General features: G+C 40.1%; 1 pseudogene; it reads left to right on the top strand.

Moving 5' to 3' along the window:
- Positions 1-12,352: 12,352 nt before the first annotated feature.
- LOC120876857 lies at positions 12,353-12,973 on the top strand (annotated as a pseudogene).
- The last annotated feature ends 10,407 nt before the right edge of the window (positions 12,974-23,380 follow it).

Consider the following 23,380-nt stretch of genomic DNA (forward strand, 5'->3'; position numbering starts at 1 on the left):
GCTGGATGGCATCACTGACTCAATGGACGTGAGTCTGAGTGAACTCTGGGAGTTGGTGATGGACAGGGAGGCCTGGCGTGGTGCGATTCATGGGGTCGCAAAGAGTCGGACATGACTGAGTGACTGAACTGAACAGGAAAATTAGATTAAATCCTTTCAAGAGCAGAGGCCATGTTGTATCTCTCTTATCCATAAGAACAGGATAGTGTCATCTGTGTAGTGGCACTAGTCATCACATTTTGTTGTTCCTGATGATAGTGTTGGAGATCATGGCTTTGAGGGCTACTTCTGCTTTAAGAAGCACCCTGTAAGTCTTCATCTCTGCAGTGATGTGACCGATTTATTGTCAGCCTACAGGGGGACAACGTGGTATACTGCCTACCATCATGAATTCTGGAGTCAGACGTTCTGTGTTCCAGTCCTTGCTCTATTACTTTCCAGCTATGTGAACTTGACCAAGTCACTTAGCTTCTCTAGGCCTCCATCTCCTTATCTATAAACTGGGTACAATGACAATACTTACTCCCTAGTGTTGTTACACAGATTAATTGAGTTAACAGTAGTGGTGGACTTAGAACAATGTCCTGAATTTATAACATAATAGCACAGAAAGTGAAAGTGAAAGTTGCTCAGTCACGTCGGACTCTTTGTGCCTCCATGGAGGATATAGTCCATGCAATTCTCCAGGCCAGAATACTGGAGTGGGTAGCCTTTCCCTTCTCCAGGGGACCTTCCCAACCCAGGGATCGAACCCAGGTCTCTCGTATTGCAGGAGGATTGTTCACCACTGAGTCACTGCTGCTGCTGCTGCTGCTAAGTCACCTCAGTCATGTTCGACTCTGTGCAACCCCATACACGGCAGCCCACCAGGCTCCCCCATCCCTGGGATTCTCCAGGCAAGAACACTGGAGTGGGTTGCCATTGCCTTCTCTGACTGAGCCACTAGGGAAGCCCAATAGCACAGAACTAATGGCACCCCACTCCAGTAGTCTTGCCTGGAAAATTCCATGGACGGAGGAGCCTGGTAGGCTGCAGTCCGTGGGGTCGCTAAGAGTCGGACACAACTGAGTGACTTCACTTTCACTTTTCACTTTCATGCATTGGAGAAGGAAATGGCAACCCACTCCAGTGTTCTTGCCTGGAGAATCCCAGGGATGGGGGAGCCTGGTGGGCTGCCGTCTATGGGGTCGCACAGAGTCGGACACGACTGACGCAACTTAGCAGCAGCAGCAGCAGCAGCAGCAGCAACACACAAAAAAGTGATTTTTAAAATAAACAACTGGTCTGCTTTTACCCTCCTAGGTATCATTAAAGTAATACAATTTGGAATAGGTAGAAAATTTATTGTGTGCGTGTGTGGCTCAACCAGGTTCCAGAATGATTTTAATTTAACTATAATTGCTTTTCTTACTGTCGAATACTTTCAGTCTCGGCTTCCAATCACTAATGACAGTCATCCAGTGGATAATCAGTGTTATGTAGATTACTCTAAAGCTTAGCAACGAAGGTCTTTTTAAAAAAACAAAAAACAACATTCCTGGAAAAACAGAAATATCTTTCACATAAAATAAAGAGATGCTTAGGAAGTGTGTTTATTTAAATATGGTAGAAGCAGTTAAGGTGTTTGTTTTAATTTTTTCTACATTTTTCATTACAAATTAAGACTTACTAATATGTTGACAACACCCTAAAAACGAATGATTAAAATAAATCATTGTGCATCCTTTTAAAAATGGCCTACTATGCAGCTGTTTAAAAGAATGCAGTAAATTTATACATACTAATAGGGAACAGCCACCCAGCTACATAAAAAAAGAAAGCATAGAACAGTATGTATGGTATGCACACATATGCTTTTGAAAAAATCCTGTTAAATGGGTCACACTCAAGATAAAAGTAGAAAACAACCTTACTTTTCCCCTTAACTATCCCTTTAAGCCTTGGACGAAATCGTGTGCAAGATCATAATTTTTTTGGCCACCCTTAGGAAAAAAAATGTCTCTTGAATCCTTTTATTTTCAATAATAGTTTCATTGCTGCAATTAAATTGATCAGTGAACTAACTGAAACTCCAAACCCCTCTGTAACTTAGAACTCATCCTTCCTACAGCTCAGTTGGCTGTGGGCTTGAGGAGTGGGCAGGTGAGAAGGTTTCTGACTCCTCCATCTTCTACCTCTACTGCCTCTGGCCTGCTTCTCTAAGTTTTTCTGATTCTTCAGGGTTAAAATTGGAGAAGGCAATGGCACCCCACTCCAACAATTGCCTAGAAAATCCCAAGGATGGAGGAGCCTGGTGGGCTACAGTCCATGGGGTCGCTAAGAGTCAGACACGGCTTCACTTTCACTTTCACTTTCACTTTCACTCAGGGTTAAAAGAAGAGGGAGAAGTTAAGGATGGAAAAAGTCACACTTGACTAGCAAACAGGTCATTTTAGGTGTGGCCTTCTAGGAGTAGCAGATGTTGGTTGTGATGCTTTAAAAAATTATTTATTTATTTATTATTTGGCACTGGGTCTTAGTTGCAGCACACCAGATATTCGAGTTTAGTTGCCACTTGTGGGATTTTGGGGCTTCCCTGATAGCTCATTTGGTAAAGAGTCCACCTGCAATGCAGGAGACCCTGGTTTGATTCCTAGGTCGGGAAGATCCCCTGGAGAAGGGATTGGCTACCCACTCTAGTGTTCATGGGCTTTCCTGGTGGCTTAGCTGGTAAAGAATCCTCCTGCAATGCGGGAGACCTGGGTTCGATCCCTGAGTTGGGAAGATCCCCTAGAGAAGGGAAAGGCTACCCACTCCAGTATTCTGGCCTGGAGAATTGCATGGACTGTATAGTCAGTCCATAGGGTTGCAAAGAGTCAGACAGGACTGAGTGACTCCTATTTTCACTTTCAGTTGTAATTCTGTTCAACATTTGAGTTTGAGGCATGGAAGTGTAAAATTGGAAAGAAACTCAAAAAGAATTATTTGACTGTTACTGAGGTCACAGATAAAAGTTAAAGCCCCCATAGTAAATTATCACAACAGAAACATACTTCAGTAAGCCTCTGGAGCAACTGGAAGCCTGTCTGTTTTTTGTTGTGTGCATGCATGCACACACGCTTGTGTATGTGTGTTGTAGTCTTCTTTTTTATTTTGAAGCAAGTGTTGAAGATATATGGGAGTCTTATATAATCAGTGATAGAGATTGTTCCTGAGTTGTGCTACCATTAGGGTAGGACTCCTTCCCTTTCTATCTCAAAAGATAATCTAGTCTACAAGGCAATAGAAGGAAGATTTTGCAGACAAAATGGACTGGAGGGTTGCATCATATAACACACAGTAAAACTTAATAAAAATCACCATTAACTAGTTTTGTTTTTTTTCCCCAAGTTCATCTCCAGATATTCTTGCCCTTCTAAGTCTTTTTTTCAGGCAGCCTTGTTAGGGGCACCTGGTTATAATCTGCTTTAGGGCCCCTGGGATCATCCTTCCAAACCTCATAAATCTCTCCATTTTCTCTTGCAGGGCAATTTAGGTTTCTTCTGGTTTCTTCACACCTAAAATCCTGTTCATCCAATAATGAACTTCCATTAGAAGAAAGCCAGTAGTAGACAAAATTTTACAGTCTTCCTTGTCTTAAAATGGTTTTTTTTTCTTGTCACCTTGCAAGAAAGCAACAATAAGTAACAGAATCAGGTTTCTACAGCTGAGCACATTAGATGTCACAAAACCCCAGATTATTAGAGGTATAGGTGCTAAGTCACTTCAGTCGTGTCTGACTCTTTGCATAGCCCACCATGGTCCTCTGTCTGTGGGGATTCTCCAGGCAAGAATACTGGAGTGGATTGCCATGCTCTTCTCCAGGGGATCTTCCCTAGTCAGGGATCCAACCTGCATTTCTCCTGTCTCCTGCATTGGCAGGCAGGGCTCTTGACCACTAGTGCCACCTGGGAATTAGAGGTATAAAGACCCTGATTTCACAGATGAAAAAACTGTTATCTAGAATGAGATCCATGGAAGACTGATAGTTCTCCAAAATCTGTTTCCTCATCTTCCAAAGTAGTAAATTTAAAGCTCTGTGTGGCCACATGACTAAATTCTTGCCAACAGAATGGGAACAGAGGTAACTTGTGCAGCTCCCACATCACAAACACATCATGGTCTTCTAAATGTGGTCCTTGGGTTAGCATCATCAGCATCAGAGCTTATTAGAAAGAACATTAGTGCAAGCCCATTCCTAATGTACTTCATCAGAGTCTGAAATTTTACAAGATGCCCAAGATACTCACCTTTATTTTAAAGTTTGGGAAGAACCACTCAGAAGATAATGGATCTACAAGATGGAAGGAGTCAGAGTCCCTGATTTTTAGAAGCAGAACTCCTCAACTACCACTAACGCACCCCCATTTTTTTTTATTGTGGGTGGAATACACAAAATGGAACTTATCATTTTAACTATTTAAAGTGTACAGTTCGAGGGTATTAACATTCATGTTGCTGTGCAACGATTATCTCTAGAACTCTTTTCATTTGCAAAACTGAAACTCTAGACTTCCCCATTCTCCCTTTCCCCAGCTCCTGGCAAGCACCATTGTACTTTAGGCTGGATTCACCTATTTTGGAGTTATTAAGAGAGAGAGAGAAAAACTTCTAACTTATTTAAGCCACTATGTTTGGGGCTGTGCTGCTCAGATTCCCTTCCTTCAGGACTGAGAGACTTATTTCCTCAGCTGCTAAGGGTATTGGCAGACAACAGCCTTAGCTGAGCCCCTCTCCAGAAGTTGCTCTTGGCTGGAGGGAGATACTTCACCCAAAGTCTTCCCAAGGTCAGCTATTCTAGATCTGATGGATGCAATTCGGGATAACTCAGAAAAGTTGTTCTAGCTATGAAGGTTCCTTGAGTTACTGTGATTGCATAACAGCTCATCTTTTCCCTCTCCTAATTCTGCTTCCTTTACTCTGTGGATTTATTGGGAAGCATTCATGAGATCAACCCTGTGAGGGAGTAACACAAGAGCTCTCAGACAGACCTGAGCCTCTGCCCCTTGCTAGCACTTGGTCATTAAAGATATTACTTCTGCTCTCTGAGTTTTAATTTCTTCACATGTAAATAGGGATCATAATAACAGTACCTGTTTTGTAGGCTCAATGTAAAAATTAAATGATATAACTTTTAAAATTATCCTTTAATATAGTTTTTTTGGTTTTCCTTGGGAGGGTTATTCAGGAAATCTAGTCCACTTTATAATCAGAAACAGCTTGTCAGTCTCTCAGAAATTGGTTTGTGTTCTTTCGTCTTTTTGGTCTCATGAAGTTGGCGAGATCTTAGTACCCAGACCAGGGATCAAATCTAGGCCCTCTGCAGTGAAAACGCAGAGTCCTTACCATTGAACCACTAGGGAATGCCCAAATGATATAATATTTAATGTGTAAAGTAAAACCCTGGTACATAACCAGCCTTGATAATATTAACTGGCATTACCCTTACTTCTGCATGGGTTCTGGCATCTAATGAGTCACCCTCTTTCTGTACCTCTCTTTATCCCCAGCCTTGGCACCTTATTCAGACTAGGCAACCCTGACTCCTGAGAGTCCATTTCAATCCAATTATTCAAGCTGGAAGCCTTGGCTGGCAAATGGAAGAGAGAACACTGTAATTCACCCTTGTGTATGTGCCACAATGAGATTCCTCCGAGTCTCACAGGTGTTCAACAGGTACACATAGCATCTGCACACGTGACTATATAACATGGAGGACCTTTCATTCGTGCCTACGTTATTAGGAAGGCAGTTTTTCTTTGAAGGCAGTAGTGCTGAAAGGGTTATCCCTGTTTTACCAATACAAATGCATCACAACATCTCCTTTGTTATCTGGAAATAAAATTCATTCATACAATAACTCATTCACATGTGCAATTTTAAAAAATGAAGGTCCTAAGTTGAACATAAAAGAAAAATGAAGGGAAAGTGTTTTATAACAAAACACGTATTTCAGTGTATCTATACTTGGGCATGACAACATTATGAGACAATGAGGCTATGGAATATTTGCACCTGTGCCTAGAATTGTGATGTCATATTAATAGCTATAAATGCAGGTGATGTTATATGAATAGCTATAATTGCTACAATTGTATTGAACTAGTGACTTGAATAGTGGGAGAAATGTGATTGTTAGTGATTTTTTTCTGAAATGGTGAAATGTTCTTTGTGAAACTCCAAATGAAACAAAATACAGCCTTCCCCCATTTTACCTAAAGGGTGTGTTTCTAGAAAATTCAGTGTGTATTAGAGCTGGGGGGAAACTTTGTATTTATATGGAAAACTAACATTGGTTCTAGGCTCAGGTAATTATGAGCAGAATTTTCACTATAATCTGGAGAGATATAAAAAGTTGTGAGGGATCCAGGATAATTCTTTGAAGTGGACATCACCCCTGGCAACTGTCCATTAAATCCCAGCCATGCTTCTAATCATTATGAATGTAAAGATAAAGTCAAAATGGCCATGGAGAAGCTCCACCTGCTTTGAGAACCTTTAAAGAAAGGTTTAAAGAAAATGCTATGATTATGCATAATTTTTTTATGTCAGAGCAAGAGCACTGAAAATTTCCCCTAAATTTTGTCGTCAATATGATAATTATTTTACACCATGAAGTCACTTCGGGCTTCCCGGGTGGCGCTAGTAGAGGATCCACCTGCCAATGCAGGAGACATGGGTTTGATCCCTGGGTCAGGAAGATCCTCTGGAATAGGAAATGGCAAGCTGGTCCAGTATTTTTGCCTGGAAAATTTCATGGACAGAGGAGACTGGCAGGCTACAGTCCACGAGGCCACAGAGAAGCAGACACAACTGAGTGACCACACACACACACACATGCATCACTACTTTACAAATGAGGAAACAGGCTCACAGAAATTAAGCTACTTGTCCTAGGTCACACAGCCAAAGGGGCGCATTTGAACAGTTCTAGCTCTTGGTCTCACCCCACCCTGCTCACTGCACCCTCCTCCCCCACTGGGAATGCATTAGAAAACTTGCATCTTTGGCTCAGGGCCCCATAATGAAATTGCTAGAACTTCAGTCTCTTCCCTCACCTTCATTCCCTCCTAAAATCCCTCCTAAATTCTGTTCCAGGGACTCTGCTGAGCTGTTTGCCTCTCATCAGTCACTGTTCCTGCCTCATTTCTATGTCCACTGGCTGCTGTTTAGGTCTTCTCCCGGAGAGAGGACTGAGAAGGCAGGAGTCGTCCCCTCCCTCACTCTCCATTACTAGGTTGCAAAGCAGAGTGGACTCTGTTTCTTGTTTCCTGCAGGGTTTCGAGGAGGCAGCAGCTATTTTATTTGTTTTGTCTTTATTTTAGGAGTCTGATACGCTTACCTGAGGCTGGCTTAGAGGCTCTGTGTCCACCCTCCCCAGTATTGTCGTTCCCTTCTGTATCCCAACCGTGCTAGTAGCCTCCACTTCTCTTTCCCTCCTAGGGACTCCTTACTTCAATTATTTGACTGTATAGGAACTTAAAAGGGGGAGTGGACATTATTCAACAGCTCCTTAGGGTGATCTCAGCTCTGGTGGCCTATTAACTTTGTGCTTCATCAACTGGGGTTGGCTGGCCAGAGCAGTAATATCCCTCAAGATATGCAGTGATGTGATGGAGAAGCAATAGGGTAAAAAGGGAGTATATTTTAGAACCCTCAATTTTTCTGAATGTTAAGTGATCTAAAATATCTCAAATTCATATTAAATGTGGAGGTATCATAGAATAAAATACAAAATATTCTTGAATGTTTGAGATAAAGTTTGTGACTTAGAGAGATTTCTAGTTCCTAGATATTCTGTATGCCTATCCTTTTCCCTACCCTTTCCCTTCTCCATCCCACCCTCAGACTATCAGAACTACATATTCACTTTCCTCTATCTTAGCAATAAAAGCTAGGACAGCATTGGCTTAAGACATCTCCTACAGTGTAATCAGATGTTTACAGTAACAATCTGTTGTTTGTCCCAACTCTTCCATTCTCACCCCCAAGTATGTACATTCTCAGAAGATGCCTTGCATTGCCATTCATTTTAGGGTGCCCTGCTATGTACCCCAGGGCAGGGTCTGACCTTATTTTATATTTGTATCATTTGTTTGTATCATGCATGCATGCTAAGTTATTTCAGTTATGTCTGACAACTTTGCGACCCTATGGACTGTGGCCCCCCAGGCTCCTCTGTCCATGGGGATTCTCCAGGCAAGAATACTGGGGTGGAGTGCCATGCCATCCTCCAGGGAATCTTTCCGATTCAGGGATCGAACCTGCATATCTTATGTCTCCTGCATTGGCAGGTAGGTTCTTTACCACTAGCCTTGTTTGTGTCATATTGAAACCAAATATGGTGCTGGTATTTAATAAGTGCTCAATAAGTATTAGTTAAATGTATGAATGAAAGAGTGGGTGGCATAATCTACCTCCCCATTAATTAAATGCAAATTAAAACAAGGGATGCCAGATACTACCACTTTTTTTTAGCAAATACTTTTGAGAGGATAAAATACAATTTTAGTATGGTAGAAGTATTACAGATCTTCGGTGTAAGGCACTCTATAGCACTCTATAGGCACTCTACAGCACTCAGCAGTCCTGAACAGGAAGGAAGAATAGCCTGCTTAAATTCACATGATATTATATGTAGTGAGACTGTACTGTATTGCTGAGGGGCAATTTGGTGACATGTGCCAATACTTTTGTGCTCTTGAGTCAATGTCTTATCTTAGGGAAAAGATGAGATGTATGTAAAAAGATTTGTTGACAACAGCATTATTTAATTTGGAAACAAGTATACAAAATATGGTACTGATTAAGTTAATTGTGGCATATTCACACAATGGGTTATTATAAAATCATAAAATAATATCTTCAAAGGATATTTAATGACATAAGAAAAGTTTCCATAATGTATGTGTGGGTGGGGAGAAATTTTATCTCTGGAGGAAAAAGAAGGATTTGAAGGTAGATAAAGAATGATTTTTATGTTTTGTTCTGTACATTTCTCTTATTTGGTCTGTACCATCTTAGTTCCTCCTCTAAGGACTGAACCTGAACTGCAGCAGTGAAAGTGCTGAGTCTCAACCCCTGGATCACCAGGGAACTCCCTGTATATATCTTTATTGTTTGCATATTTTACAAGGATGAAGTCATGTAATAATTGTAAAAATATATTTTAAAAAAGACAAAAACATTTAAAGCAATAAATATATTTTTGAAAACAAAGAAATCAATGAAATAGCTTTAGAAGAGGAAATAAGATTTAGAAAAAAAGTAATAAGGAGCTCTGAAGACCAAAAGATATAATATATGTTTGACAGGGTTGGGAACTAAATGTCTTTTTCACTTTCTGAAGTGACTTCTAAAACATGAATGTATTTATAGAGTACATTTGAATATGCATATGAAGTACATTTTGGTGTGTGTGTGTTTATTTTGGAGCTTATTCACTTATAATACTCATGAGTTCACAGCATTTTCTCACCATTTCAACAAACAAAGCTTTTTGTGAACAAGAAGCTGGTGGCACTAAATATCTAATATTTAATACTCAAGATACCTATTGTTCTATAAAAAATGTGATAGACTTTTAATGGTGTCACACTATATTAGTTAGAAGACTTTCAGCTGTAGCTAACAGAATACTTAACTACAGATTAGAAAAGGCCAAGGAACCAGAGATTAAATTTCCAACATTTGCTGGATCATAGAAAAAGCAAGGGAATTCCAGAAAAATATTTACTTCTGCTTCATGACTACGCTAAAACCTTTGACTGTGTAGATCACAACAAACTGGAAAATTCTTAGATGGTAATACTGTATCCCCTTACCTGTTTCCTAAGAAACCTGTATGCAGGGCAAGGCGCAACAGTTAGAAACGGACATGGAACAATGGACTGGTTCAAAATTGGTAAAGGAGTATGACAAGGCTGTATATTGTCGCTCTGCTTATTTAACTTATATGCAGAGTACATCATGTGAAATTCTGGGCTGGATGAATCACAGGCCGGATTCAAGATTGCCGAGAGAAATATCAACAACCTCAGATAGGTAAATAATAACACTCTAATGGCAGAAAGCAAAGAGGCACTGAAGAGCTTCTTGATGAAGGTAAAAAAGCTGGCTTAAAACTCAACATTCAAAAGAGTTCGTGGCATCCAGTCCCATCATTTCATGGCAAATAGATGGGGAAACAATGGAAACAGTGACAGATTTTATTTTCTTGGGCTCTAAAATCATTGTAGACTGCGACTGCAGACATGAAATTAAAAGACCCCTGCTCCTTAGAAGAAAAGCTACAATGAACCTAGACAGCGTATTGAAAAGTCAAGACATCACTTTGTCTACAAAGGTCCATATAGTCAAAGCTATGACTTTTCCAGTAATCATGTATGGATGTGAGAGTTGGACCATGAAGAAGGCGAGAGCAAAGAATTGATGTTTTTGAACTGTGGTGCTGGAGAAGACTCTTGCGAGTCCCTTGAACAGCAAGGAGATCAAACTGGTCAATCCTTAAGGAAATCAACCCTGAATATTCATTGCAAAGCCCAATGCTGAAGCTGAAGCTCCAATACTTTGGCCACCTGATGTGAAAAACTGACTCATTTGAAAAGACCCTGATGCTGGGAAAGTGGACGTCAGGAGAAGTCAGGAGAAGTGGAAAACAGAGGATGAGATTGTTGGATGGTATCACTGACTAAATGGGCATAAGTTTGAGCAGACTCCGGGAGATGGTGAAGGACAGGGAAGCCTGGTGTGCTGCAGTCTATGGGGTTGCAAAGAGTCAGACACAACTGAGTGACTGAACAACAATATGTACATATGAACTATGAATTCACATTGACACACCCACCTCCAGTCCAATAGCATAGGATTTACTCTAGTTTTTTTTCTTTCTATAGTTGTACCTATTCTCTCATTATTCTCAATATTATTTTATGAGCCCCTTTATGTAACCCATCCCCCATCTCTGTCACAACTCCATCTACCTGAAGAAGCTCTTTTACCCTGCTCAGGCTTTGACTCCCCAACTAGACTACATCCCATGCAGACACCATCTTCACCTTACTCATCTCCACCCCTCACCTTGGTCAGACCTTGCTCTGGCTGCCATGGCTTCCCCAAACTCAGCCAAACATAGACACCACCTTGCCCAGACCTACCTAATAGCCTCAGGACTGAAATGACTAAAGAAAGAAGATGAGGGAAGAGAAGGGAAGGGAAAAGAAAGAACAATAATTGGGGATTTAACCACTGAGTTTTGGGATAGTGTGTTAAGCAACATTATTGTGACCAGAATAAACCAAAATGCTGGCTTTTACTATTCATGCCTCCTGTTACCTGGAGACATAACTACCTAAGTCTAAACCAGCTTGTCTGGTTTTACTTCAGTGCCTGCGTGCCTGCTCAGTTGCTCAATTGTGTTTGACTCTGCGACCTTATGGACAGTAGCCTGCCAGGCATGGGATTCTCCAGGCAAGAACACTACCCAACTCCAAACCTGCCTCTTTTCACTCTTAAAGAGATTAGATGTTCAGTTAATTACTGAAGACTGTTAATTCTACTTCTTAAATACTTTTGAATAGCTAACCTAGGCCAGAGTATTGGGGTGTAGCCAGATTAAATCAGTGTTTATTCCCCTGGTCCATTAAAAGAGCTGGAGTCATACTAAAACTAGAACATATGAATAAGAGAGTAAGGATATAAAGAGGAAAATATGAGTCTTTTAATATAAAATGATTTTTAAATCAATTCTAGTACAAATGACAAAAAGATTATATCAATACAATCACTGTATCGAGCAGCAAACCAGTCCTAATGTAGACTAAAGTTTAAATGTACTACAGTGATCAAGTAAGCTAGAAAAATTAACTGAGTCTGTGTAGCCCAACTAAACATATCTTTGGATAGAGTTTTGCTAGAAGGGAATTAAGAAACCTATTTTGTAAATTATTCTAGTTTCGTGTGTTGAGTTTATGCTTTCTTTTTTCTTACGAAAAAATCCAACCTTTGGAATTGTATTTCACAATTTGGTATTATATATTGAGAATTACAAAAATGTTCATAGCTTTTGACCCAGTAATTCTGATCTTGGCAATATACCCTTCTTATAAGAGTGCTAGGTTAACAAACAGTCTAAATGTGCAACAATACAAAAGTGGACAAGTAAACATGGATTATTTTGCAACCACTACAAATTATAAATATGGAAACTATTGAGCAACTTGGAAAATAGCTTAGGGAATAATGTTACTTGAAGTAACCAGGATACGTATGTATACATACAACATGATTCAACCATTTTAAATTATGTTTTTAAAATGAGTGGGCTTGTAGAGCCATGAACGGGGCAGGGTCAGGCCCTTGCCGGCAGGCGCGAGTGTCCCGTCCCCTCTCCTTCACAGCAAATCTCTTTGTAATGAAGAAAACTTGAAATTATTTAGGAAGTGCAACAACCCAAATGGCCATGGGCACAATTACAAAGGTTGATCCTGTTACAGGAATGGTCATGAATTTGACTGACCTCAAAGAGTATATGGAGGAGGCGATTATGAAGCCCCTTGATCATAAGAAGCTGGATCTAGATGTGCCGTATTTTGCAGACATTGTAAGCACAACAGAAAATGTAGCCGTATATATCTGGCAAAACCTCCAGAAAGTTCTTCTTGTGGGAGTGCTTTATAAAGTAAAAGTACATGAAACTGACAATAATATTGTAGTCTATAAAGGAGAATAACTCTTAGAGATTAATTTCCACCCATATTTGAAGAAGATCTTTATCCCCTTGAACAATTAAGAAGTCATCACCTAACTGTTGCACTTCCACACTGTGTTCTGGAATCATTGTGAGTTTAAGTCCTGTTCTAGACTCAAATCTAATTTAAAACCAAGTTTGTAATGTATTCTGAGTATCATTTAAAGAGTCTTTCATCTGTAGATTAAAATCACTTCAGCAAAAAAATAAAATAAAATGAGACAAAAGGAAAAATAAAAGAAGTATGGTAAGACAGATTATGAGTCAAAGATTTTATTGTTTTTATAATTTTATTTATTTATTATTTTTGGCTGTGCTGGGTCTTCATTGTTATGCATACTTTTCTTTGGCTGTGGTGAGCAGTGGGTACTCTCTAATTGCAGTGTGCAGGCTTCTCATTGTGGTGGCTTCTCTTATTTTGGAGCACAGGCTCTAGGGTGCAGGGGCTCAGTAGTTGCAGTTCTTGGGCTCTAGAGCACACGCTCAATTGTAATGGTGCATGGTCTTTGTTGCTCCAAGGCACGTGGGATCTTCGCCGTTCCATGTCTCCTGCTGCTGCTGCCGCTAAGTCACTTCAGTCGTGTCCGACTCTGTGCGACCCCATAGACGGCAGCCCACCAGGCTTCCCCGTCCCTGGGATTCTCCAGGCAAGAACACTGGAGTGGGTTGCCATTTCCTTCTCCAATGCATGAAAATGAAAAGTGAAAGGGAAGTCACTCAGTCATGTTCGACTCTTTGCGACCCCATGGACCGCAGCCTACCAGGCTCCTCTGTCCATGGGATTTTCCAGGCAAGAGTACTGGAGTGGGCTGCCATCGCCTTCTCCCATGTCTCCTGCAATGACAGGCAAATTCTTTACCACCAAGCCACCAGGGAAGCCCTGAGTCTTTCATTTCTTTTTAAATTTTGCTCTAACGCTGTACTATTTCATTTGTGCTATAAATAAAAATCAAGGTTGGCGTGGTAAAAAACCCAATTTTATTTTAGGTGAATTAAAGGGATCGAATAGTTAAATTGGGAGTCAGTGTGCCTTCAAAGGTGAGTGATGAAAATATCATTATAGTCAACATTATTGAGCATTTACCAGTTTCTAGGCACTGAATTAAAGGCTTGAACATGCATTCTGTATCCTTAGTTAAGACTTATTTATAAAACTATTGAATTATTTTGCCAACCAGATAATTGACATCTCTTCTTGAATGTCTTACAGGCATCTCAGACTCAGGAAGTTCAAAATGCTGCTGCTGCTGCTGCTGCTGCTGCTAAGTCGCTTCAGTCATGTCTGACTCTGTGTGACCCCATAGACAGCAGCTCACCAGGGTCCTCTGTCCCTGGGATTTTCCAGGCAAGAACACCGGAATGGGTTGCCAATTTCCTTCTCCAATGCACGAAAGTGAAAAATGGAAGTGAAGCCGCTCAGTTGTGTCTGACTGTCAGCAACCTCACAGACTGCAGCCTACCGGGCTCCTCCGTCCATGGGATTTTCCAGGCAAGAGTACTGGAGTGGGGTGCCACTGCCTTCTCCAAGTTCAAAATGAAACTTTTAATATTCTTTTCCAAACTGGCTCTGCCTACAGTCATCTCTCAGTTGATGGCAACATCATCCTTCAAATTGCTCAGAATAAAACCCTGTGAGTCATACATCCAGTTTATCAGGACATCCTGCCAATTTTATCTTCAAAATCTGCCCAGAGTTTGTCTACTTCTCACCTCTTCCCCTGCTAGCACCCTGGTCCCAGCCATTTTGTGCCTAAATGACTACAGTGGGCTCCTTGTTGACTTTCCTGCTTTTATATTTGCCTCTCTAGTCTATTCTCAACACATGGAAAATATTCAGAGGCATCCTTTTAAAATCCGTCAGATCACGCCTCTCTTTTGCTTGAAATTCTCCAGTATCTTCCCATCATACTCAAAATAAAAGCTAGAGTCCTAACAATGGCCAAAAGGCTCAATCATCTGTGCTCCCCTGGCTTTTAAGACATTATCTCCTACTTTTCTCCCTTTCAGTCACTTCACTCAGCCACAGCCACATTAACACCCTTGATGTTGATACCAGTACCAGTCATTCTCCTGTCTTGGTGCTTTTGCCTTAGGACTTAGCTCTCCTCTTCTTGGAATACCCTTCACCCATATGTCCACATGGTTCATTCCTTCTCTTCAAATCTTTGCTCACATGTCACCTTTGCCATAAGTCTACCTCTGATCATTTGGCAACAATGTAGCCTGCCTCTACACCTCCAATAGACCAGATCTCCCTTACTCTATTCTTTCTATAGCAATCATCTTCTAATGAGCTCCGTATTTTATTAAGTCTGTCTCTAATTTTATTGACAAGATCTCTAGTCTTTCCCATTCTATTGTTTTCCTCTATTTCTTTGCATTGTGCACTTAAAAAGGCTTTCTTATCCCTCCTTGCTGTTCTTTGGAACTCTTTCATCAGATTGGTTTTATCTTTCCTTTTCTCCTTTGTCTTTCACGTCTCTTCTTTTCTCAGCTATTTGTAAGTCCTCCTCAGACAACCATTTTGCCTTTTTGCATTTCTTTTTCTTGGGGATGGTTTTAATCACCACCTCCTGCACATTGTTACAAACCTCTGTCTATATTTCTTCAGGCACTCTGTCTATTAGATCTAATCCCTTGAATCAGTCACTTCCACTGTAAAATCGTAAGGGATTTGACTTAGGTCATATCTGAATGGCCTAGTGGTTTTCCCTGCTTTCTTCAATTTAAGTCTGAATTTTGCAATGAGTTCATGATCTGAGCCACAGTCAGCTCCCAGACTTGTTTTTGCTGACTGTATAGAGCTTCTCCATCTTCAGCTACAAAGAATATAATCAATCTGATTTTTGTATTGACCATTTGGTGATGTTCATGTGTAGAGTCGTCTCTTGTATTGTTGGAAGAGGGTGGTTGTTATGACCAGTGCATTCTCTTGGCAAAACTTACTATTAGCCTCTGCCCTGCTTCATTTTGTACTCCAAGGCCAAACTTGCCTGTTACTCCAGATATCTCTTGACTTCCCTACTTTTGCATCCCAGCCCCTACGATGAAAAGGACATCTTTTGGGGAGTTAGTTCTAGAAGGTTTTGTAGGTCTTCATAGAACCTTTCAACTTTAGCTTCTTCAGCATATGTATATGCATACATGTTCTGAAATTAGATTAGATAGTAATGATGGCTGCACAATATAAAGAATTTTTTTTTTAACTGGGACTAAGTTTTATTAATTAATTAATTTTAAAAAAAGCTTATTTTATTTTACAGTTGATTTACAATGTAGTGTTAGTTTTAGGTGCACAGCAAAGTGAATCATTTATACATATACACACATGAATTCTTTCTCAGATTCTTTCTACATATAGGTTATTACAGAGTACTAAATAGAGTTCCTTGTGCTATGTGGTACATCTTTATTGATTGTTTTACATATAGTAGTGCGTGTTTGTGAATCCCAAACTCCTGATTTATTCCTCCCTTCCATATCCATTTTGGCAAACCTGAGCTTGTTTTTTTTTTTTTTTTTAATTAATTAATTAATTTATTTTTAATTTTTACTTTACAATTCTGTATTGGTTTTGGCATAGATTGACATGAATCCACCACAGGTGTACATGCGTTCCCAAACATGAACCCCCCTCCCACCCCCCTCCCCACAACATCTCTCTGGGTCATCCCCGCGCGTCAGCCCCAAGCGTGTCATATCCTGCATCAGACATAGACTGGCATTTCGATTCTTACATGATATTATACATGTTTCAATGCCATTCTCCCAAATCATCACACCCTCTCCCTCTCCCTCTGAGTCCAAAAGTCCGCTATACACATCTGTGTCTTTTTTTGCTGTCCTGCATACAGGGTCATCATTGCCATCTTCCTAAATTCCATATATATGTGTTAGTATACTGTATTGGTGTTTTTCTTTCTGGCTTACTTCACTCTGTATAATCGGCTCCAGTTTCATCCATCTCATCAGAACTGATTCAAATGTATTCTTTTTAATGGCTGAGTAATACTCCATTGTGTATATGTACCACAGCTTTCTTATCCATTCATCTACTGATGGACATCTAGGTTGTTTCCATGTCCTGGCTATTATAAACAGTGCTGCAATGAACATTGGGGTACATGTGTCTCTTTCAATTCTGGTTTCCTCTGTGTGTATGCCCAACAGTGGGATTGCTGGGTCATAAGGCATTTCTATTTGCAATTTTTTAAGGAATCTCCACACTGTTCTCCATAGTGGCTGTACTAGTTTGCATTCCCACCAACAGTGTAGGAGGGTTCCCTTCTCTCCACACCCTCTCCAGCATTTATTGCTTGCAGATTTTTGGATTGCAGACATTCTGACTGGTGTGAAGTGGTACCTCACTGTGGTTTTGATTTGCATTTCATTTGAAGTCTGTGAGTCTGTTTCTGTTTTGTAAATAAGTTCAATTGTACCCTTTTTTTAGATTTTGCAATAAGTGATATCATATAATATTTGCCTTTCTCTGACTTACTTTCACTCAATATGACAATCTTTAGTTCCCTCCATGTTGCTGCAAAAGGACTATTTTATTCTTTGTTTATGATTGAGTAATATTCCATTGTTGGGGTCACAAAGAGTCAGACATGACTGAGCGACTGAACTGAACTGAACTGAACTGAACTGAATATTCCATTGTATATATATATCCCTCTGTCAGTGGACATCTAGGCTGCTTCCATGTCTTGGCTATTGTAAACAGCACTGCAGTGAATATCGGGGTGCATGTATCTTTTTGAATTACGGTTTTCTCGAGATACATGCCCATGAGTGGGATTGCTGTATCACATGGCAGTTCTATTTTTACTTCTTAAAGGAATCTCCATACTGTTCTCCATAGTGGTTGTACCAATTTACATCCTCACCAACAGTGTAGGAGGGTACCCTGTTCTCCATACCCTCGCTACTGTTTATCGTCTGTAGACTTTTTGGTGATGGCCATTTTGACCAATGTGAGGTGATAAGTCATTGTAGTTTTGATTTGTATTTCTCTAATAATTAGTGATGTTGAGCATCTTTTCATGTGCCTGTTGGCCATCTGTACTGCTTCTTTGAAGAAATGTCTATTTTGATCTTTTCCCATTTTTTTATTGAGTTATTTTTTGATATATAGCTACATGAAGTGTTTGTGTATTTTGAAGATTAATATCTTGTCACTTTGCTTCATTTGCAAATATTTTCTCCCATTCTGTGGGCTTTTTCATTTTGTTTATGGTTTCCTTTGCTGTGCAAAAGCTTTTAAGTTTAATTAGGCCTTATTTGTTTATTTTTGTTTTTATTTTCATTGCTCTGAAAGGTAGATCCAAAAAGATATTGTTGCGATTCATGTCAGTGTTCTATGAAGAATATATCAAAAACCATTAAATTATACACTTTAAAATGGTGAATTTTAAGTTATATGTACTATATCTCAGTATAAATTATATATGTATATCATAGACAGATAAATGAGAAATAAATATATACACATATAAGTATATACATACACATACATTACATACATACATATCATGTATTCTGTCCACTGAGAGAATCTAGGAATCATGACCCCTCAACAGCAATAGGCATGTCTAGTGGCTTCATCCTGATTTTTAAATAGTATTCTCCACTAAAAAGAATTAGGACTCCTTAAGGAAATGGCTATTTCTAGGTCTGGCACAGAGAAAGAACAAAATGATCTCAGGATATCTTATTGTGTCAGAAAGTAAGGAAGTAGCCAAGGAATGTTGGGGACATGTCAAAGGATGCAAAGGCCAGCTTGAAGGGGCTCCCAATGGCCAAATCTGGAGAAATTTAAGCATCAAAATAAATAATAAAAATAACAGATTACAATCTATTGAATAAGATACAAAAGTATATTGATATAAGTCATTGTTTAAACCATAAGTTTGATGAAGAATGAGACATTTGCCTAGTATTCCTAAAATATGAATTAGTTAGAGAAGGAGAAAAAGTTTATAGTGGAAAAGTGTGGCAGATACCATTTTATTCAAGTGATCAAGTTAACATCATTCGTAATGGGACATATTGAAATCAGGTATCTCTGGACAGGATGGCGTAGGAAGAAAACAAGATCACTTCTGGAATGTTCTTGCCAGAAGGGAAGGAGTCTACCACATGGGTCTGTGCCTTGATAGAGAGTATGGAAACTCAAGTATGGTGGCAAAGGCATCTCTGTAGAGGAAGTCCTGGTGCAGGGTGAGAGGACAAGGTGAGCATCCACTTTTGGGGGTGACCTGGTGTGGGGCCTCAGAGCCCAAGGAAGGTGCAGAGGGGCAACCTGGAATGGAGTGTTGGAGCCCAAGTGGGCTGAGAAGATTGTCCATGCTAGGTGGGTTGCCCACTGAGGAGAGGCAGCCCTGAATGGGGAGGAGCACCTCTGTATTTAGAAGTAGCCTGGCCCAAGGTGTCAAAACCCAAACAAAGGGTTTACCTGGGGAAGAGTCCTGGTGTGGGGTGTTGGAGTCAACTAAGAGGAGCAAAAAATCACACATGGGCATTTCATATTCAAACTGTGGAAAACCAAAGACAAAGAGAAAATTTTGAAAGAAGCCAGAACAGGGGGAATAATCACCTTAGCCATACAGGAATTTTCAACAGAAACCATGTAAAAAAGAACTGCTGCTGCTGCTGCTGGACTCTGTACAACCCCATAGATGGCAGCCCACCAGGCTCCCCCGTCCCTGGGATTCTCCAGGCAAGAACACTGGAGTGGGTTGCCGTTTCCTTCTCCAATGCATGAAAGTGAAAAGTGAAAGTGAAGTTGCTCAGTCGTGTCCGACTCTTAGCGACCCCATGGACTGCAGCCCACCAGGCTCCTCTGTCCATGGGATTTTCCAAGCAATAGTACTGGAGTGGGGTGCCACTGTCTTCTCTGGAGAAAGAACTGAGTGCAGTGAAATATGTAAAGTGTGAAAAATTTTAAAATGAAAAACAAATCTATGAACCTAATGAATAGAGTGAACAATGAATAATACAGTGGTAATATCCAGTGAAATTATCCTTTGTAAGTGATGGAGAAATAAGTCTTTTCTCATACAAATACAAACTGAGGGAATTTATGCAAGAAGACTTACCCTGTAAGAAATGTGGGAAAAAAACTCTCAGTAAAAGGAAAACTACATAAGTCAGAAATTTAGATCTACATAAAGGAAGGAAGATCATTGGAAAAAGAATAAATCATGATAAAATATTTTATTTTTCTTTTAAAATTGGTTTAATAAATAATTTGTTTAAAGCAATAATAATAACAATGTACTGAATGGTTATATCATATAAACAAGTGAAATAAATGACAGAAATGTCACAAAGGATAGGAGGGAAGAATTAAGAAAACTATTATAGGATATCTGCCATCTCTGGGGTCACACAGAGTCGGACACAACTGAAGCGACTTAGCAGCAGCAGCAGCAGTGCTATATATGGAACAGAACGGTGTGATTTGAAAGTGAACTTATATTAGTTTAAAATGTATATTGTAAACACTAGAACAACAACTAATTTTGTTTTTGAGGACTATAACTGAGCAGCAACATTCACAAGAAAGGAGCACCTCTGGTGCCCAGCTTGTTTCTCAATACCATTTTCTACTAAAGGGAACCAAAATTCCTTGAAGACATGGCTGGTTGCAGGGCTGGTGCAGAGGAAGTAAAAGATGCTCCTGGACCATATTAACCTTACAAAGCAAGTGAAGGTGAAAGTCATTCAGTCACGTCTGACTCTTTGGGACCCCATGGACTGTAATCTGCCAGGCTCTTCTGTCCAGTTGAATTCTCCCGGCAAGTATACTGGAGTGGGTTGCCATGCCCTCCTCCAGGGGATCTTCCCAACCTAGGGATAAAACCCAGGTCTCCCACATTGCAGGCAGATTCTTCACCACCTGAGCCACCAGGGAAACCCAAAGAATACAGAGACATTTCAAAAAGACACAGAAGCCAGAGTGAATGATTTCCCAATGGCCAAACTGGGAAAAATTAAGCATCTAAATAAAATGACACCACCCTTATGGGAGAAAGCAAAGAAGAACTGAAGAGCCTCTTGATGAAAGTGAAAGAAGAGAGTGAAAAAGCTGGCTTAAAACTCAACATTCAGAAAGCTAAGATCATGACATCTGGTCCCATTACTTCATGCCAAATAGATGGGAAAACGATGGAAACAGTGAGAGACTTTATTTTGGGGGCTCCAAAATCATTGCAGATGATGATTTTAGCCATGAAATTAAAAGACACTTGCTCCTTGGAAGAAAAGCTATGACCAACCTAGACATCATATTAAAAAGCAGAGATATTACTTTGCCAACAAAGATCCGTCTAGTCAAAGCTATGGTTTTCCCAGTAGTCATGTATGGATGTGAGAGTTGGACATAAGAGTTTGAGCAAGCTCCAGGATCTGGTGATGGACAGGGAGGCCTGGCATGCTGCAGTCAATGGGGGGAAGAATGCTGAGCTCTGAAGAATTTATGCTTTTTAACTGTGGTGTTGGAGAAGACTCTTGAGCATCCCTTGGACTGACAAGAGATCCAACCAGTCAATCCTAAAGGAAATCAGTCCTGAATATTCATTTGAAGGACTGATGCTGAAGCTGAACATCCAATATTTTGACCACCTGATGTGAAGACCTGACTCATTTGAAAAGACCCTGATGCTGAGAAAGATTGAAGGCTGGAGAAGAAGGAGATAACAGAAGATTAGATGGTTGGATGTCATCACTGACTCAATGGACATGACTTTAAGCAAGCTCTGGGAGTTGGTGATGGATAGGGAAGCCTGGTGTGCTTCAGTCCATGGGGTCAAAAAGAGTCGGATTGAGAGACTAAACAGAACAACAGATAATGAACCATTGAATAAAATGGAAAATGTGAGTTCATATTGTTATAAATAAATAAATGAAGGAATGAATTGAGAATTTGACAAGAAATGGGAAATGTACACAGTTTTAAAAAACTCCTAATTTACATTACTCCTTTGTAATGTTAATTACAAAGGAGAAAACAGTAGCTTCACAGTGGAGAAGTCAAGTAGACCTCGCCTTCGCCAAGTGATCAAAGTGAGTATCATCAATAATGGGAAAATTGAAAACGTGTGTAACCTAATATGTTGCAACAAGAAGAACAGAGTGTTTTATTTTGGTCATATTCCTGCCAAACACGGGTTGTTACTGTTCAGTCTCTCAGTCCTGTCTGACTGCGACCCCATGGACTGCAGCACACCAGGCTTCCCTGTCCATCACCAGCTTCTGAAGCTTGCTCAAACTCATGTCCATAGAGTCGGAGATGCCATCCAACCTTCTCATCCTCTGTTGTCCCCTTCTCCTCCTGCCTTCAGTCTTTCCCAGCATCAAGGTCTTTTCCAATGAATCAATTCTTCGCATCAGGTGGCTAAAGTATTGGAGTTTCAGCTTCACTATCAGTCTTTCCAATGGGTATTCAGGGTTGATTACACGGGTAATCTGAACCTTTTCATAAGGAAATACCAGAAAAACACCATTGAAGGATATTCTACAAAATACCTGTCCTGTAATTTTCAAAAGTGTCACAATTATGAAAACCCAAGAAAAATTAAGGAAGTGCTTCAGGCTAAAGGAGAGTAATGAGACAACAGTTAAATGAAAACAGGTGACTAAAATGGACTTTTGGCAATGAAGACCATTGTCAGGGCAATGGATGAGACTTGAATGTGGCCCAAGAATTAGAGGGTGGAAATATATCACTTTGTATAATGAAGGGAACGATAGAAGATGAGATAGTTGGATGGCATCACCGACTCAATGGACATGAGTTCGAGTAAACTCTGGGAGTTGGTGATGGACAGGGAGGCCTGGCATGCTGCAGTCCACGGGGTCATAAAGAGGCGGACACAACTGAGTGACTGAACTGAACTGAATGTATAAGTGCTAATTTTCAGGTTTTGCTGGTGTGTTGTGATTATTTAGAATGTCCTTGTTTATGAGAAATACACACAAGTATTGGGGACTGCTAATGAGGTATCATTAGCGTCTTAGTCTCTAATGATTCAAGGTGAAAATTCCTTTGTTTTAATGTACTTGCAAGTTTCCTATGTTGCAAATTTTTTAAACATAAAATAACTTTTTGTGAAAGAAAAAAGTTAAAGTTTATGTGGGTATATATATATACATAAAGAACTGTAAAGATGTACATGTTAACTGTGCTTAATTTTGAGAAGGGAATTATGAACTAGAGGAGTGAAGAAGGATTTTAAGATGTTACTCCATAAACTTTTATATTGTATGAAACTTTCTGGGCTGGGGGGAGGCTGGAATGTCAATCTGTATCTCTGAAGGAAAGTTGAAATGACTGAACTTTAAAGAGCTGCTAGTCATAAACAACACTTCTGGCACTTTGTGGCATCCAGACTGCAGGTTTTAAAAGATTTTTTAAATGATAATTTTATATATTAGCTATCAGTGTAGAGTGATAATGTTGCAATATTGCTTCATCAGTCAGTTTGTTCAGTACAGTCGCTCAGTCGTGTCCGACTTTTCGAGACCCCATGAATCGCAGCACGCCAGGCCTCCCTGTCCATCACCAACTCCCAGAGTTCACTCAGACTCATGTCCATCGAGTCCGTGATG

The sequence above is a fragment of the Oryx dammah genome, unplaced genomic scaffold, assembly GCF_014754425.2.
Source record: "Oryx dammah isolate SB20612 unplaced genomic scaffold, SCBI_Odam_1.1 HiC_scaffold_17, whole genome shotgun sequence".
Classification (NCBI taxonomy): domain Eukaryota; kingdom Metazoa; phylum Chordata; class Mammalia; order Artiodactyla; family Bovidae; genus Oryx; species Oryx dammah.